Here is a 16,126-nt window from a genome sequence, read left to right as displayed (position 1 = left end):
CCTCTGGTGAACAGTGATAATTTTATTGTCTCTATAGATTTGCTCTTTCCAGAATGTTTATGTTGGAAATCACACAGTAGACAACCTTGCAGGCTGCCTTCTACCACTTAAAAATATGTATTTCAAGTTTCTCCATATCTTTTAATGGCTTAATAAATAATTTTTTTATCATTGAATACTATTTCATTGCATGGATATATATGCCTGATAATTTTAAACAAATGTCAGCTAGAATGTATAGCAGATCCTAGCCATCCTAAATGATGTTATCTTCCTAATGGGATGATTTCATTTTCTTCTGGCAAGAAGGTAGATATGGGCATATTACCATGATTTGGTGGATCTGAGATTATTTGAGGCTGTATTTCATACTTTGAGAGAGTTGCTCTTCTTTGATGTTACTTCTAGAAGGTAGAGATCTCATCTAAAAGCCTGGGGTATTTACCCAGGTACTTCCATTTTAGCAAGATTAATTCTGGTTTGTATCTTCACCACATACAGTAGGCTCCATGAGCCTAATTAAGAAAAAAAAATGTGTGAAAGGAAATGTATCAGCTACACTGGAGAGAGAAAAATAATTATAGAAGAATGTTGCATAAAACTGACATATTAGACAGTCATAACAAGGTAGATTATTTTTAACAGAATATCATCAAAATTGCTTAAGGCAATTGTCATGGAAGACTCTGAAAAATTTATTAGAAGTATATTATTTGAGAGAACACTGGGCATCATACCTGTTTACAACTCACTTTGACAAAATAGATTATCCAGATATCATTTAAAAATTATAGACCATAGTATTGTTGGAAATTTTCTGCTATGAGAAGGGTAATTTTTATATAAAAAGCTAATAAAGTAGCAGGACTTCTCAGGTGTTGCAAGAGCACCTGCCAAATCAGGAGACACAAGAGACAGGTTTGATCTCTGGGTCAGGAAGATCCCCTGGAAGATGAAATAGCAACCCATTCCAGTATTCTTGCCTGGGAAATCCCATGGACAGAGGAACCTGGCAGGTTACAGTTCATGGGTTGCAAAGAGTCAGACAAGTCTGAGTGACTAAACACATACAATAGTACCAAAACCTCATAATAGACTAGTTTCCGGAGAAGGCAGTGGCACCCCATTCCAGTACTCTTGCCTGGAATATCCCATGCGCAGAGGAGCCTGGTAGGCTGCAGTCCATGGGGTCGCTAAGAGTCGGACACAACTGAGCGATTTCACTTCCACTTTTCACTTTCATGCACTGGAGAAGGAAATGGCAACCCACTCCAGTGTTCTTGCCTGGAGAATCCCAGGGACGGGGGAGCCTGGTGGGCTGCTGTCTATGGGGTCGCACAGAGTCGGACACAACTGAAGTGACTTAGCAGCAGCAGACTAGTTTCATTTACATATTTGAATGCAAGCATTATATTAAAATATTTAGAAGACAATGGATAGCTGTTTTAGTAATTCTATAGGAAAGTATCTTAAAATTCAAAGTTGATTCCCAGGAAAAATATAATTTAAACATAAAAATTTTAATGTTTTCAATATGGGAGGAGACACCAAGTTTTGGTAAAAAAAAAAAAAATTGATAATTTTTCATAGAAAATACATGACTACAATGACCAAAAATAAAATTAATGGAATTTATAATGTAAAGAAAGTTTATGGTGAATCATTATGTGACTCATTAAAAGGTAATGTAAACAGCCACTGTTTAACATATTTTGTCTTTTTGGTTTTCTAAGAGTGAAGAAGCTATCTACCTCTGCATTCTGATAAAAGTTGATCTTAATTTGGCAAAACATAGCAACTCAGAAGCTCATGCTGTCTGTGGTATTCCAGTTAATGTCTTGTGGGCACTGATTCAGCAGTTGAAATAACTGTGGTATTTATGTTCATAATAATCTGACCTTCAATATCAGGTGTTTCCCATGAAGTGTTTCCATTTATGGAATTCATTTTTTATCCAAAACTGATGAAAGTCATGTCTATTTTAAGGCTTCTACCCTCCATATGCATCCTATTAGAGATGGAAGTGTGTGATGGATCGCATTGTTAGAGTGCAGTTCTGTAACTTAACACTAGTTCATGTAGTAGGCTGAATAATGGCTCAAAAGACATCAAGTCTTAATCTCTGGAACCTATAAATATGGAAAAGGAGTTTTGCATGTGTGATTAAGTTATGGATGTTTATCCAGAAGAATAAATTAAGTTATGGATGTTGCACTGGGAAAGAGTATCCTGGTTTACCCATGCGGAACCTAAATGTATCAAACATACCCTTAGAAGGAAAGGCAAAGGGAGATTTGATACAGACAGAAAAGAAGGTAGCATTCTGACTATAGGAGGTGGAGATTGGAGTGCTAGAGCTGCAAGCCCAGAGATGCCCAAAGATTTCTAGCAGCCACAAGAAGGTGGAAGAGGTAAGGAGCAGATTCTCCCCAGAGCCTGCAGAGAGAGAGTGTGACCCCATCAACACCTTGAATTCTTCTGAGTGATAGTCGTTTCAGACTTCTAGTCTCCAGAACTCCAAAAGAATAAATTTCTCTGGTTTTAAGCCACCAAGATTTGTAGTAATTTATTATGGCAGCCATAGAAAGTGAATACAGTTGATGTTATAAATTTTCATGCATCCACACAGGAGCTCGGCAGGTATACTTAGTCTAGAAAATTGATGACAACTCCAGAAAATAAATAATAAAATAAAAGCACATTTAATACATGCTGTTTTGTTGGAAATGGAAACAAGCTTTTTAAGATTTACTTTTTTAATGAAAATTTTGGTTTTTTTTAAGATGTACAGCATACTTACATGATACACAGTGAAATGATTACTAGAGTCAAGCTAACTAACATATCATCTCTTCACATAGTTACCAGTTTTTCTGTGATTAGAGCATCTGAAATCTATTCTCAGGAAAATTCCAGTGTTCAGTACAATACGTTAGCTTTCTAGACTTATTCATCTTACCCTTTGATCAACATTACCTCATTTCCACCATATTCTCACCCCTGGTAATAACCACTCTACTCTCTCCTGTGCATTTGACTTTTTTAAGATTCTACATATGTGAGGTCATACAGTTTTTCCTTTTCTGTGTGTCTTATCTCACTTAGCATAAGGTCCTCTAGGTCCATTTATGTTGTTATAAATGGCACAATGTCTATTTAAGGCTGAATAATATTCTATTGTATCCATGTGTATGTATGTGTGTGTATATACACACACAGAGAGATTATAGGTTATAAGGTTATTACAAGATACTGAATATTGTTCCGTGTTCTATACAGTAAATCCATGTTGCTTTTCTATTTTATGTATAGTAGTGTGTACCTGTTAATCATATACTGTCTCTCTCCCTTTCCCCTTTGGTAACCATAGTTTGTTTTATATGTGAGTGAGCCTTTATATATATATATATAGATTAATTTTGTGTTATGTTTTAGATTCCACATATAAGTGATATATAATGTTTATGTATATATTTAACACAAATGTGTCAATCTATGAATAGAAAGCAAAGATAGATTCTCAGCAGGGGAAAATTTTACAAAATTAAAAGAGATCTGGCTCATATGGTAGTTTTATTTTTAGTTTCTTGAGGAACCTCTATACCATTTTCTATAGTTGCTTATATAAAATTATAAATCAACTATACACTAATATAAAACATTGAAAGAGAGCTAAGCCTTTTTATTCACAGAATATTTTCAGTGAAAAAAATTACTATAAAGTAGCTTTTTCATTTAGGCACAAAGTTTTACCCCATGAAATTGTCTGTCACTTTGGTCTCATTGTGTATATCCATTTATATATCAGTGGACACTTAGGTTGTTTCCATATCTTGGCTATTGTAAACAATGCTGTTATGAACCTGGGGATACAGATATATTTTTGAGTTTGTGTTTTCGGTTTCTTCAGATAAATACCAAGAGGTAGAATTTCTGGATCATATGGTAGTTCTATTTTTAGTTTTTTGAGGAATCTCCGAACTGTTTCCATAGTGGCTGCACTAATTTCCATTACCACCAGCAGTGAACAACGGTTCTCTTGTCCCCACACCCTCTCCAGCATTTGTGTGTAGACTTATTAATGATGGCTATTCTGACTGGTATGAGGTAGTATCTCATAGTTTTGATTTGCATTTCTCTAATAATCAGTAATGTTGAGCATGTTTTCATGTGCTTCTTGGCCATCTGTATATCTTCTTTGGAGAGATGTCTATTTAGATCTACTCAGTTTTTGATTGGGTTGTTCTTTGTTGTCATTTGTGAGTTGTGTTATCTGTTTGTGTTGTTGTTGTTCAGTTGCTCAGTCATATCAGACTTTTTGCCACCCCATGGACTGTAGCACACCACGATCCCTTGTCCTTCACTATCTCCGGGAGTTTGCTCAAACTCAGGTCCATTGAGTCAATGATGCTATCCAACCATCTTATCCTCTCTCACCCACTTCTCCTCCTGCCCTGTTTTTCCAGCATCAGTATTTTTTCCAATGAATTGGCTCTTCGCATCAGGTGGCCTAAGTATTGGAGCTTCAGCTTCAGCATCAGTCCTTCCAATGAATATTCAGGGTTGACTTCCTTTAGGATTGACAAGTTTGATCTATTTGCTGTCCAAGGGACTCTCAAGAGTCTTCTCCAGAACTACAGTTCAAAAGCATCATTTCTTCAGCACTCAGCCTTCTTTATGGTCCAACTCTAACATATACTACTGGAAAAACCATAGCTTTAACTATATGGACCTTTGTCAGCAAAGTGATGTCTCTGCTTTTTAATATGCTATCTAGATTGGTCATAGCTTTCATTCCAAGGAGCAAGCATCTTTTAATTTAAGGCTGCAGTCACCGTCCACAGTGATTTGGGAGCACAAGAAATAAAGTCTGTCATTGTTTCTATTGTTTCCCCATCTATTTGCCATGAAGTGATGGGACTGGATGCCATGATTTTAGTTTTTTGAATGTTCAGTTTTAAGCCAGCTCTCCTCTTTCAGTTTCATCAAGAGGCTCTTTAGTTCCTCTTCCCTTTCTGCCACTAGGGTGGTGTCATCTACATATCTGAGGTTATTGCTATTTCTCCCAACAATCTTGATTCCAATCTTGAGCTGTTTGTATATTTTGGAAATTGAGCCCTTGGTGGTTACACCGTTTGCAAATATTTTCACCCATCCTGTAGGTTTTTTGTTTTGTTTATAGTTTCCTTTGCTGTGAAAAAGATTTTAGGTTTGATTAGGTCCCATTTGTTTATTTTTGCTTTTATTAGGACTCAGCAGCTATTGTATTCACCGTTATGATTTACTTTGGCAAAAGTAATACAGATGCTAATCAGCAAAAGGGAAAGGCTCATGATGTGAAGTCCAGCAGAAAGCAGGTGCAAGCTGCCAAGTCTCTCCTCACTTAACCTCCCCCTGTTGAAGTTGCGTGTAATGTGCTTAATTCTCCCAACTTTCACAACATATGCAAAGTTGTGCCATCCAGGGAAGTTCATCTGAAGCCTTGGTGTTCATGGTTTTTATCCAGGGTCAGTGACATAGGCATGTAGGAGCTGGACATCTGACTTCAGCCCCTCAGACTCCACACTCTCAGAGCAGAAACGTGTTTACAGTAAGTCACATTGTTAGCAGTAACTATAGGATCCAAATGGTAGAGGCAGAACATTCCAAGAGCTCAGATCCCAGGAGCTGGCCACTGGCCAATCCTAAAAGCAGGCCTTTTCTTCTGAAGGCACGGAGTTTGAACAACTCAGACCTACTGAGTTAGTGCTTTCCTACACAGGAACACATCCTGTGAACACTGCTTTTGGAAACAGCTTCATGAAGAACAATCCTCCAAATGTTTAGCTCATTTCTTCTTCTGAGTTCTGTGTTCATCTTTCTCTAAACATCCAAAAGCAAGAACAAAAAGAGGAAGGGCATTATCATTCAACTCTATGAAAACCTATCACTATCATTTTTCTATAAACAGGGATGTTTAACTTATCTTTTAAAAAGAAGAGAGAAATAACCTCCTCTTCCTTAGAAGAGTAACTGTTTGTCAGCTAAGTGCTCCCCAAAGAGTGCTATCTTGAACAAACCACAGTTTGTGCTTACTGTTCCTCTGGCCCTAGAACTCCACCTCTGATCCATGAAGACTGGCGAGAGCTTTATTCCCTGTGGCAGCAGCGTCCCCTGGGAGCTTGTGAGGAATGCCAAATCTCAGGTCACATTCTCTACTTACAGGTGCAGAACCTGAATTTTAATGGCTGAGTCGTATGCATCTTAAAGCCTCAGCTAAAGGACCAAAACTTTTATATATTGTTGTATAATCACTAATGTAATTACATTTGTCCTTTTAGCAACCATTCTGTTATGGGATGACATATTAAATTGTTTCTGTTATGATCCATTCAGTATAAATACTAGAAACAATTTTGTGAAAAAATAGTTCTCTTTTAAGCCAGGGCTTAAAACAACTATGTGTAACACTCATCAACTTTAATTGGATTTTAAAATCTGTTTTGTTTGTGTCATTTCTTTGCCTACTGAATGCAAACATCACAAAAGAATACAAATTTTAAAAAGTAAAAATACTGCCTCTGCCTCTCATCTGAATCTTAAGACTTAATGTTTGTATCAAGGATGGGTTACCTAATTTAAAAAAAAAAGTAATAATAACCACCTCCACTGCCACCAAAAGCCCTCTATATGGTGGCTTAAATCTCCAGGGATTTAATTATTTTAAAAGCAAAAAACCCAGAGGTAGGTAGCCTAGTACTGGTGCTGTTGCTGTACGACGCCATGAGAGACTCAAGCACATTATTCTCCACACACACCCCCTCCCCCCGCCCGTGCTCCGTTTTGTGTTGGTTCTAGTCTTTATGCTTGCTATCTCATGGTCATCAAATGGCTGCTGCACCTTCACACTCCACAGAGGTATTCTAGGCAGGGTAAAACAAGAGAAAGAAGCAGCAGTTGTAAACTTCTGATTATAGATCATTAGCCATAACTGTTTCATATGCTCAACCTTAGCTGCAAGGGAAACTGGGAAGTAAAATTTTTCTTTTACAGCCTCTACAGGAGAGGCAGGCAGGAGAGAGGAGTTGAAAATGCAGTCAGATAAGCCAACATACAATAACAGCTATATAGTCCCTATAGATTTTATATACTACACGCATACACACACACACATACATGCAGATACATGTAGTTAAACATATGACTTATTCAAGGGAAAGCATACAACATATAATTTTATAACTTGGATGGACTATAAAATACTTGTTAAACATCTTCCTAGTTCAGTTCAGTTCAGTCGCTCAGTCATGTCCGACTCTTTGCGACCCCATGAATCGCAGCACGCCAGGCCTCCCTGTCCATCACCAACTCCCGGAGTTCACTCAGACTCACGTCCATCGAGTCAGTGATACCATCCAGCCATCTCATCCTCTGTCGTCCCCTTCTCCTCCTGCCCCCAATCCCTCCCAGCATCAGAGTCTTTTCCAATGAGTCAACTCTTTGCATGAGGTGGCCAAAGTACTGGAGTTTCAGCTTTAGCATCATTCCTTTCAAAGGACACCCAGGGCTGATCTCCTTTAGAATGGACTGGTTAGATTTCCTTGCAGTTAATCTTTAACATATAAAAATCTTCTTTACCTACCTCTGTTTAACTTTGCATATCTATTCTTTCTTTCATCTCAATATATTTGTTAGTTTTATTTTCATTGCTTTATTCCCCAGTTGGCACCTTGCTTTAGTTTTGTTTTCCAGTTTGTGCTTTAATTAGTTTTGTTCTGATAGATACAATTTTTGGTTTAGTTGTTCGCCAGGTCAATCTATTGTACTTTATTTTGGGGGGACTGTTTTGATTCTGCTTATGTGTGTATATGTATATGTGTATACTGGAAATCCAACCAGTCCATCCTAAAGGAGCTCAGTCCCGGGTGTTCATTGCAAAGACTGATGCTGAAGCTGAAACTCCAGTACTTTGGCCACCTCATGCGAAGAGTTGACTCATTGGAAAAGATCCTGATGCTGGGAGGGATTGGGGGCAGGAGGAGAAGGGGACGACAGAGGATGAGATGGCTGGATGGCATCACCGACTCGGTGGACATGAGTTTGGGTAAACTCCGGGAGTTGGTGATGGACAGGGAGGCCTGGCACGCTGCGGTTCATGGGGTCGCAAAGAGTCGGACACGACTGAGTGACTGAACTGAACTGAACTGATATTCAGTCACACTTTTTATTGTTATAAACCTCTGCCTCTACGTTGGGCTTTTGCAGTTCTGTGAAGTTTTCCTTTTTATTCTTCTTTTTTCTTTCTTCCACTTTTTTCTTTTCTCTAATTTTAATTTTAAAACCTATTATTTTTTTCTACATTTATTCCTTTGTTTGCCTTTCCTACTGTTCTTTTCCCCTTGCAGCTAATATTTAAAATATATAAATCTTCTTCATCCATCTCTAGTACCTTTTCATATCTATTCTTTCTTTTCTTCCTTTCTTTTCTTCTCAACATATTTGTTACTTGTTTTCATTGCTTTATTCCCCACTTGGCACCTCGCTCTAGTTTTGTTTTCCAGTTTGTACTTTAGTTAGTTTTGTTCTTAAGTGGTAAATATAATTTTTTATTTCCTTTGTTTGCTAGGTCAGTCTACTGTACTTTATTTTTGTTGGACTGTTTTGACTTTGCTCATGGGTATATATGTATATGTGTATATTCCATTCTTTTAAAAACAAGAGCAGTAAATATAATAAGTGGTTGTTTTACATACATACAAATATCTATCTATACATACCCACAAGAATATCTATTATATAATAATATATAACATGCAATAATACATTATAAATATGTAAAAATATACAGCATATCACCTAATACATTAACCTCTAAGTGATAATGAAGATACAAACTATGATATATCATAATAAACAATTTTATATACCATACAGTGGATAATATATATTAATGAATATTACATAATATATAATACTGTATATTTAGTATATAAAATTAGTCTAGAATATACTATATACACTACATCATGGAATGTGTATATGTGATATATAAAATAGTACATTTTATAAAATGTATTCTACTTTTGTAATAATTCTTTTTATAACTGAATCATAGATTTTTACTACAAAATTAGAAGATTATACTCATTCTCTCTTTTACTTTAATTGACATATGAAAGAATCATAATCACATTTCACTTCAAAGTTTTTATATTGCCTCTACATTTCAAAAAATAGTCTTAAATTCTAAATTGTTTCAGTTTTTAAATAGCCATATACACAGTTACCCTTTCAAACAATCCACAGAGTGTTACTGATGAGATTGAAAGAGAACAAGATATTTGAGCACCAATTACCTGCTTGGTGATTTATGTAAGTAATCTCACAATCCCCATGTATCAATCCTATGAGAGACATACCATTTAACCCGTTATTAAATGGGGGTATAATTACTTTAAAAATTACCTTTTCTAAAGTCTTGACAGTATTTGAATCCAAATGTGTTTATCTCAAATGTGATTCTCTTTGCAGTGTATTTATTATCCTAGTATGGTTTATGTAACAGTTACTTTATTATATATCAGGAATAATCATACTATATATTTCCAAAAATGGGTACAACATAATTTTCTAGTTTGGATAAAGTTAACCATTTCTACAACACTGTAAAAAGTTTTTAAGAAATACAGTATCTAAGGTGAGCTTACTTATACCCCAGCACAGTAATTAAGCTGAATTGTATGCTATTTGTCTATGAAGACTTTGCCCAGTTTGTGAGTTTTATATTTTACCTGCAGTTTGAAGAAATCAGTGGCAAGCTGTAGCTTCTCCCATTACCTTGAGTCATTTTCATCCTATGTTACTATGAAGAAGAATCTCAGAGATTCATATTAAACCTAAACTTTCTAACCTTGTGTTTTCATTATTACATAAGATTGATATTGGAGGCAGTTTTGAGAACTATCCAACCTTGTAATAGAAGGTTATTTTAGGAAGGTATGCTGTATTAATCCCAGCATGGGTTATTGATGTTAACGTCAGGGAATGGGGAAATTTAGGTAGGCATGACCTTAAGATAAAATGACCCCTCTGCTGCGAAGGGAATATCCTAGTAGAGCTCTTGCTTTAGGGGTAATTACTATGTGAAATAAATGATCTCAGTTTGTCCATACCTTATATTCAGCTTCCATGGACTGTGCTGCCCTTTATCTAGAAAACCAGAGTAATAGTAAATATCACAATTTAGGACCTGGCACCTAATCATTTGAACATTTTCAATAAACTCTGTAAAAATGATAATCATCCCATATTGGTAAAAATGAGGGGCTTTTAGAAACTTGGCTCCATTTCATTATTCCTTTTTTGATGGTCTCAGTGTTTTTCAGATAGTTAATTTTAAATAAAGTATTCCAGCAATTTAATATCAATAATAATCTGAATTTTCCTATCATAAACAGATTTTATAACCCCAAATCTATGTAATCACACTGATTAATTAATAGTTTTAAATAAGCTTCCATTAAAGATTTCTATGTATTTCCTTTAGAAGTTAAAGGGTAGAAGCCCTTTCAGTTTATAAACGATTTTTAAAATTAGTTTTTCAAGATAATTTCCCTCTTTTTTTTTTTTGCTTCTTCTGAGATTTTGAGCTCAGATTCTCCCATCACTATCTGATTTTGTTTATTGCTAGGAAGAGGTATAAAAGTGCAATTAATGGAGGCAGATGAGAGAAAGGTTTGTACAATCATTACCTCATTATCCAACACACTGCCATTGTAGGATACATCTTTAAAAATTTTTTTTAATTGGGGTAGTTGGATTTACAGTGTTGTTAATTACAAACTGTTAATTACAGTTGTACAGTAAAGTGAATAAGTTACACATATATCCATTTATTTTCTAGATTCTTTTCCCATATAAGTTATTACAGAATACTGAATAGATCCTTATTAGTAATCTATTTTATATATAGTAATACACACATACACACACACACACACACACACACACACACACATATGTTAATCCTAATCTTCTAATTCATTCCTCCTGGCCTTTCACTTTTGGTAACCATAAATGTGTTTCCACCATCTGTGACTATTTCTGTCTTATAAATAAGTTGATTTGTACTATTAGTTTTGGATCCCACATTTATGCAATATATATTTGTCTTTCTCTGTCTCACTTACTTCCCTTAGGACAATAATCTCTGGGTCCATCTATACTGTTGCAAGTGGCATTATTTCATTCATTTTATGGCTGAGTAATATTCCATTTTATATGTGTGTCTCATCTTCTTTATCCATTCATTGGTTGAGGGACACTTAGGTTGCTTCCATGTCTTGACTATTATAATACTGCTACAATGAAAAATGGGCTGCATTTTCAGTTATTTTTTGTGAGTGCTGTAAAATAGAGATTTAATTCTATTCTGCATGTGGATATCCAGTTTTCTGAACACCATTTATTGAAGATACTATCCTTTCCCCATTCAGTATTCTTGTCTTCCTTGTCAAACTCTCCGGATTTTTTCCATTGGTCTCTGTTTTTGTGCAAGTAGCACACTGTTTTTATTACTATACATTTGTTCAGTTCAGTTCAGTTCAGTCGCTCAGTCGTGTCCAACTCATTGCAACCCCATGAATTGCAGCATGTCAGGCCTCCCTGTCCATCACCAACTCCCGGAGTTCACACAAACTCATGTCCATCAAGTCAGTGATGCCATCCAGCCATCTCATCCTCTGTCGTCCCCTTCTCCTCCTGCCCCCAATCCCTCCCAGCATCAGAGTCTTTTCCAATGAGTCAACTCTTCGCATGAGGTGGCCAAAGTACTGGAGTTTCAGCTTTAGCATCATTCCTTCCAAAGAACACCCAGGACTAATCTCCTTTAGAATGGACTGGACGGATCTCCTTGCAGTCCAAGGGACTCTCAAGAGTCCTCTCCAACACCACAGTTCAAAGGCATCAATTCTTTGGTGCTCAGCTTTTTTCACAGTCCAACTCTCACATCCATACATGACCACAGGAAAAACCATAGCCTTGACTAGATGGACCTTTGTTGGCAAAGTAATGTCTCTGCTTTTGAATATGCTATCTAGGTTGGTCATAACTTTCCTTCCAACGAGTAAGCGTCTTTTAATTTCATGGCTGCAGTCACCATCTGCAGTGATTTTGCAGCCCAGAAAAATAAAGTCTGACACTGATTCCCCATCTATTTGCCATGAAGTGATGGGACCAGATGCCATGATCTTAGTTTTCTGAATGTTGACCTTTAAGCCAACTTTTTCACTCTCCTCTTTCACTTTCATCAAGAGGCTTTTGAGTTCCTCTTCACTTTCTGCCATAAAGGTGGTGTCATCTGCATATCTGAGGTTATTGAGACTTCTCCCGGCAATCTTGATTCCAGCTTGTGCTTCTTCCAGCCCAGCGTTTCTCATGATGTACTCTGCATATAAGTTAAATAAGCAGGGTGACAATATACAGCCTTGATGTACCCTTTTCCTATTTGGAACCAGTCTGTTGTTCCATGTCCGTTCTGTTGCTTCCTGACCTGCATATAGGTTTCTCAAGAGGCAGGTCAGGTGGTCTGGTATTCCCAGCTCTTTCAGAATTTTCCACAGTTTGTTGTGATCCACAGAGTCAAAGGCTTTGGCATAGTCAATAAAGCAGAAATAGATGTTTTTCTGGAACTCTCTTGCCTTTTCGATGATCCAGCGGATGTTGGCAATTTGATCTCTGGTTCCTCTGCCTTTTCTAAAACCAGCTTGAGCATCTGGCAGTTCACGGTTCACGTATTGCTGAAGCCTGGCTTCGAGAATTTTGAGCATTACTTTACCAGTGTGCGAGATGAGTAATGTAGTATTATTAGGTAGTGTGATGCCTACCACTGTTTTTCTTTCTCAAGATTTACTTGACTACTTGTAGTCTTGTGTGGCTCAACAGAAATTTTAGGATTTTCTTTCCTGTTTCTGTGAAAATTCCACTGGGATTTGATAGCAAATACATTAATTCTGTAGATTGATTTCAGTTTGAGTGTCTCTTGCAGAGATACGGGTCAGCAGTGGACTGCTGTAGGGGCAGGGGCTCTGGGTGCAGTAGACTTGGGTATGGCATAAGCTCTTTTGAAGGAGGTAACCACTAACCCCACCACAGAGCTGCCAGAACTTACACAGGACTGGGGAAACAGATTCTTGGAGGGCACAAACAAAACCTTGAAGAAAGGAGCAGTGACCCAACAAGAGGCTGACCCAGACTTGCCCATGAGTGTCCTAGAGTCTCAGGTGGAGGGGTGCATCTATGGTGGCCTGCTGCAGGGTGGGGGCACTGAGTACAGCAGTGTATGATTGGGACCTTCTGAAGGTCACCATTATCATCATTACCTCCACCATAGTTTGGCCTCAGGTCAAAAAACAGGGACAGAATACAGCCCCACCAATCAAAGATAATTGGATTAAATATTTACTGAGCATGGCCCCACCAATCAGAACAAGACTCAGTTTCCCCCTCAGTCAGTCTCTCCCATCAGCAGGCTTCCATAAGCCTCTTATCTTTCTCCATCAGAGGATAGACAGAATGAAAATCACAATCACAGAAAATGAACCAAACTGATCACATGGACCACAGCCTTGTTTAACTCAATGAAACAATGAGCCATGCCCTGTAGGGCCACCCAAGATGGACATGTCATGGTAGAGAGTTCTAAGAAAACGTGGTCCACTGGAGAAGAGAATGGCAAACCACTTCAATATTCTTGCCTTGAGAACTCCATGAATAGGATGAAAAGGCAAAAAGATAGGACACTGAAAGATGAACTCCCCAGGTTGGTAGGTGCCCAATATGCTACTGGAGACCAGTGGAGAAATAACTCTGGAAAGAATGAAGAGACAGAGCCAAAGCAACAACAACACCTAGTTGTGGATGTGACTGGTGATGGAAGTAAAGTATGATGCTGTCAAGAACAATATTGCATAGGAACCTGGTATGTTAGGTCCATGAATCAAGGCAAATTGGAAGTGATCAAACAAGATATGGCAAGAATGAGCATCGACATTCTAGGAATCAGCGAACTAAAATGGACTGGAATGGGTGAATTTAACTCAGATGACCATTATATCTACTACTGCGGGCAAGAATCCCTTAGAAGAAATGGAGTAACCATCATAGTCAACAAAAGAGATCAAAATGCAGTACTTGGATGCAATCTCAAAAACAGCAGAATGATCTCTATTCATTTCCAAGGTAAACCATTCAGTATCATGGTAATCCAAGTCTATGCCCCAACCAGTAATGCTGAAGAAGCTGAAGTTGAACAGTTCTATGAAGACCTATAAGACCGTCTAGAACTAACACCCAAAAAAGATGTTCTTTTCATTATAGGTAACTGGAATGCAAAAGTATGATGTCAAGAAACACCTGGAGTAACAGGCAAATTTGGGCTTGAAGTACAGAATGAAACAGGGCAAAGGCTAATAGAGTTTTGTAAGAGAACTCACTGGTCATAGCAAACACCCTCTTCCAACAACACAAGAGAAGATTCTACACATGGGTATCACCAGATGGTCAATACCGAAATCAGATTGATTATATTGTTTGTAGCCAAGATGGAGAAGCTCTATACAGTCAGCAAAAACAAGATGGGAGCTGACTGTGGCTCAGATCATGAACTCCTTATTGCCAAATTCAGACTTAAATTGAAGAAAGTAGGGAAAACCACTAGACCACTCAGGCATGACCTAAATCAATCCCTTACAATTATACAGTGAAGTGACAAATAGATTCAAGGGTTTAGATTTGATAGAATGCCTGAAGAACTATGGACGGAGGTTCATGACAGTGTACAGGAAGCAGTGATCAAGACTATCCTCAAGAAAAAGAAATGCAAAAAGGCAAAATGGTTCTCTGAGGAGGCCTTACAAATAGCTGAGAAAATAAAAGACATGAATGGCAAAGAAGAAAAGGAAAGATATACCCATTTGAATGCAGAGTTCCAAATAATAGCAAGGAGAGATAAGAAAGCCTTCGTCAGTGATCAATGCAAAGAAATAGAGGAAAACAATAGAATGGGAAAGACTAGAGATCTCGTCAAGAAAATTAGAGATACCAAGGGAACATTTCATGCAAAGATTGGCACAATAAAGGATAGAAATGGTATGGACCTAACAGAAGCAGAAGATACTAAGAAGAGGTGGCAAGAATACACAGAAGAACTGTACAAAAAAGACCTTCATGACCAAGATAATCATGATGCTGTGATCACTCACCTAGAGCCAGACACCCTGGAATGCAAAGTCAGTGGGCCTTAGGAAGCATCAATATGGACAAAGCTAGTGGAAGTGATGGAATTCCAGTTGAGCTGTATCAAATCCTAAAAGATGATGCTGTTAAAGTTCTGCACTCAATATGCCAGCAAATCTGGAAAACTCAGCAGTGGCCACAGGACTAGAAAAGGTCAGTTTTCATTCCAATCCCAAAGAAAGGCAATGCAAAAGAATGCTCAAACTATGCACAATTGTACTTATCTCACACACCAGCAAAGTAATGCTCAAAATTCTGCAAGCCAGGCTTCAACAGTACGTGAATTGTGAACTTCCAGATGTTCAAGCTGGATTTAGAAAAAGCAGAGGAACCAGAGTTCAGATATCCAACATCCATTGGATCATTGAAAAAGCAAGAGAGTTCCAGAAAAACATCTACTTCTGCTTTATTGACTACGCCAAAGCGTTTGACTGTGTAGATCACAACAAACTGTGGAAAATTCTGAAAGAGATGGGAAAACCAGACCACGTTACCTGCCTCCTAAGAAATCTGTATGCAGGTCAAGAAGCAACAGCTAGAACTGATAATGGAACAACTGACTGGTCCCAAGACAGGAAAGGAGCACAGCAAGGCTGTGTATTGTCACCCTGCTTATTTAACTTACATGTGGAATACATCATGAGAAATGCTGGGTTGGACAAAGCACAAGCTGGAATCAAGATTTCAGGAGAAATATCAATAACCTCAGATTTGCAGATGACACCACACTTACGGAAGAAAGTGAAGAACTAAAGAGCCTCTGATGAAAGTGAAAGAGGAGAGTGAAAAAGTTGGCTTAAAACTCAACATTCGGAAATCTAAGATCAAGGCTTCTGGTACCATCACTTCATGG

General features: G+C 37.6%; 1 long non-coding RNA gene across 3 annotated transcripts in view; it reads left to right on the top strand.

Annotated features, from left to right (window-relative positions):
* LOC147340006 (uncharacterized) overlaps positions 1-16,126 on the top strand; it is a 384,986-nt gene that overhangs the window by 349,330 nt on the left and 19,530 nt on the right. Inside the window, exon 8 of one of the 3 annotated variants that reach the window (XR_015159238.1) lies at positions 6,093-6,792. The exons of the other annotated variants lie outside the window; for them this stretch is intronic. This is a non-coding gene — a long non-coding RNA (uncharacterized LOC147340006). Of the gene's footprint in view, positions 1-6,092; positions 6,793-16,126 lie in introns of those variants that run through there. 3 annotated transcript variants of the gene reach the window in all.

Source organism: Bos grunniens, chromosome X (genome assembly GCF_055505025.1).
Source record: "Bos grunniens cultivar Pamir isolate PY7600 chromosome X, Bosgru_T2T1.0, whole genome shotgun sequence".
In the NCBI taxonomy this organism is placed as follows: Eukaryota; Metazoa; Chordata; class Mammalia; order Artiodactyla; family Bovidae; genus Bos; species Bos grunniens.
This window is presented reverse-complemented; position numbering and strand designations above follow the sequence as displayed.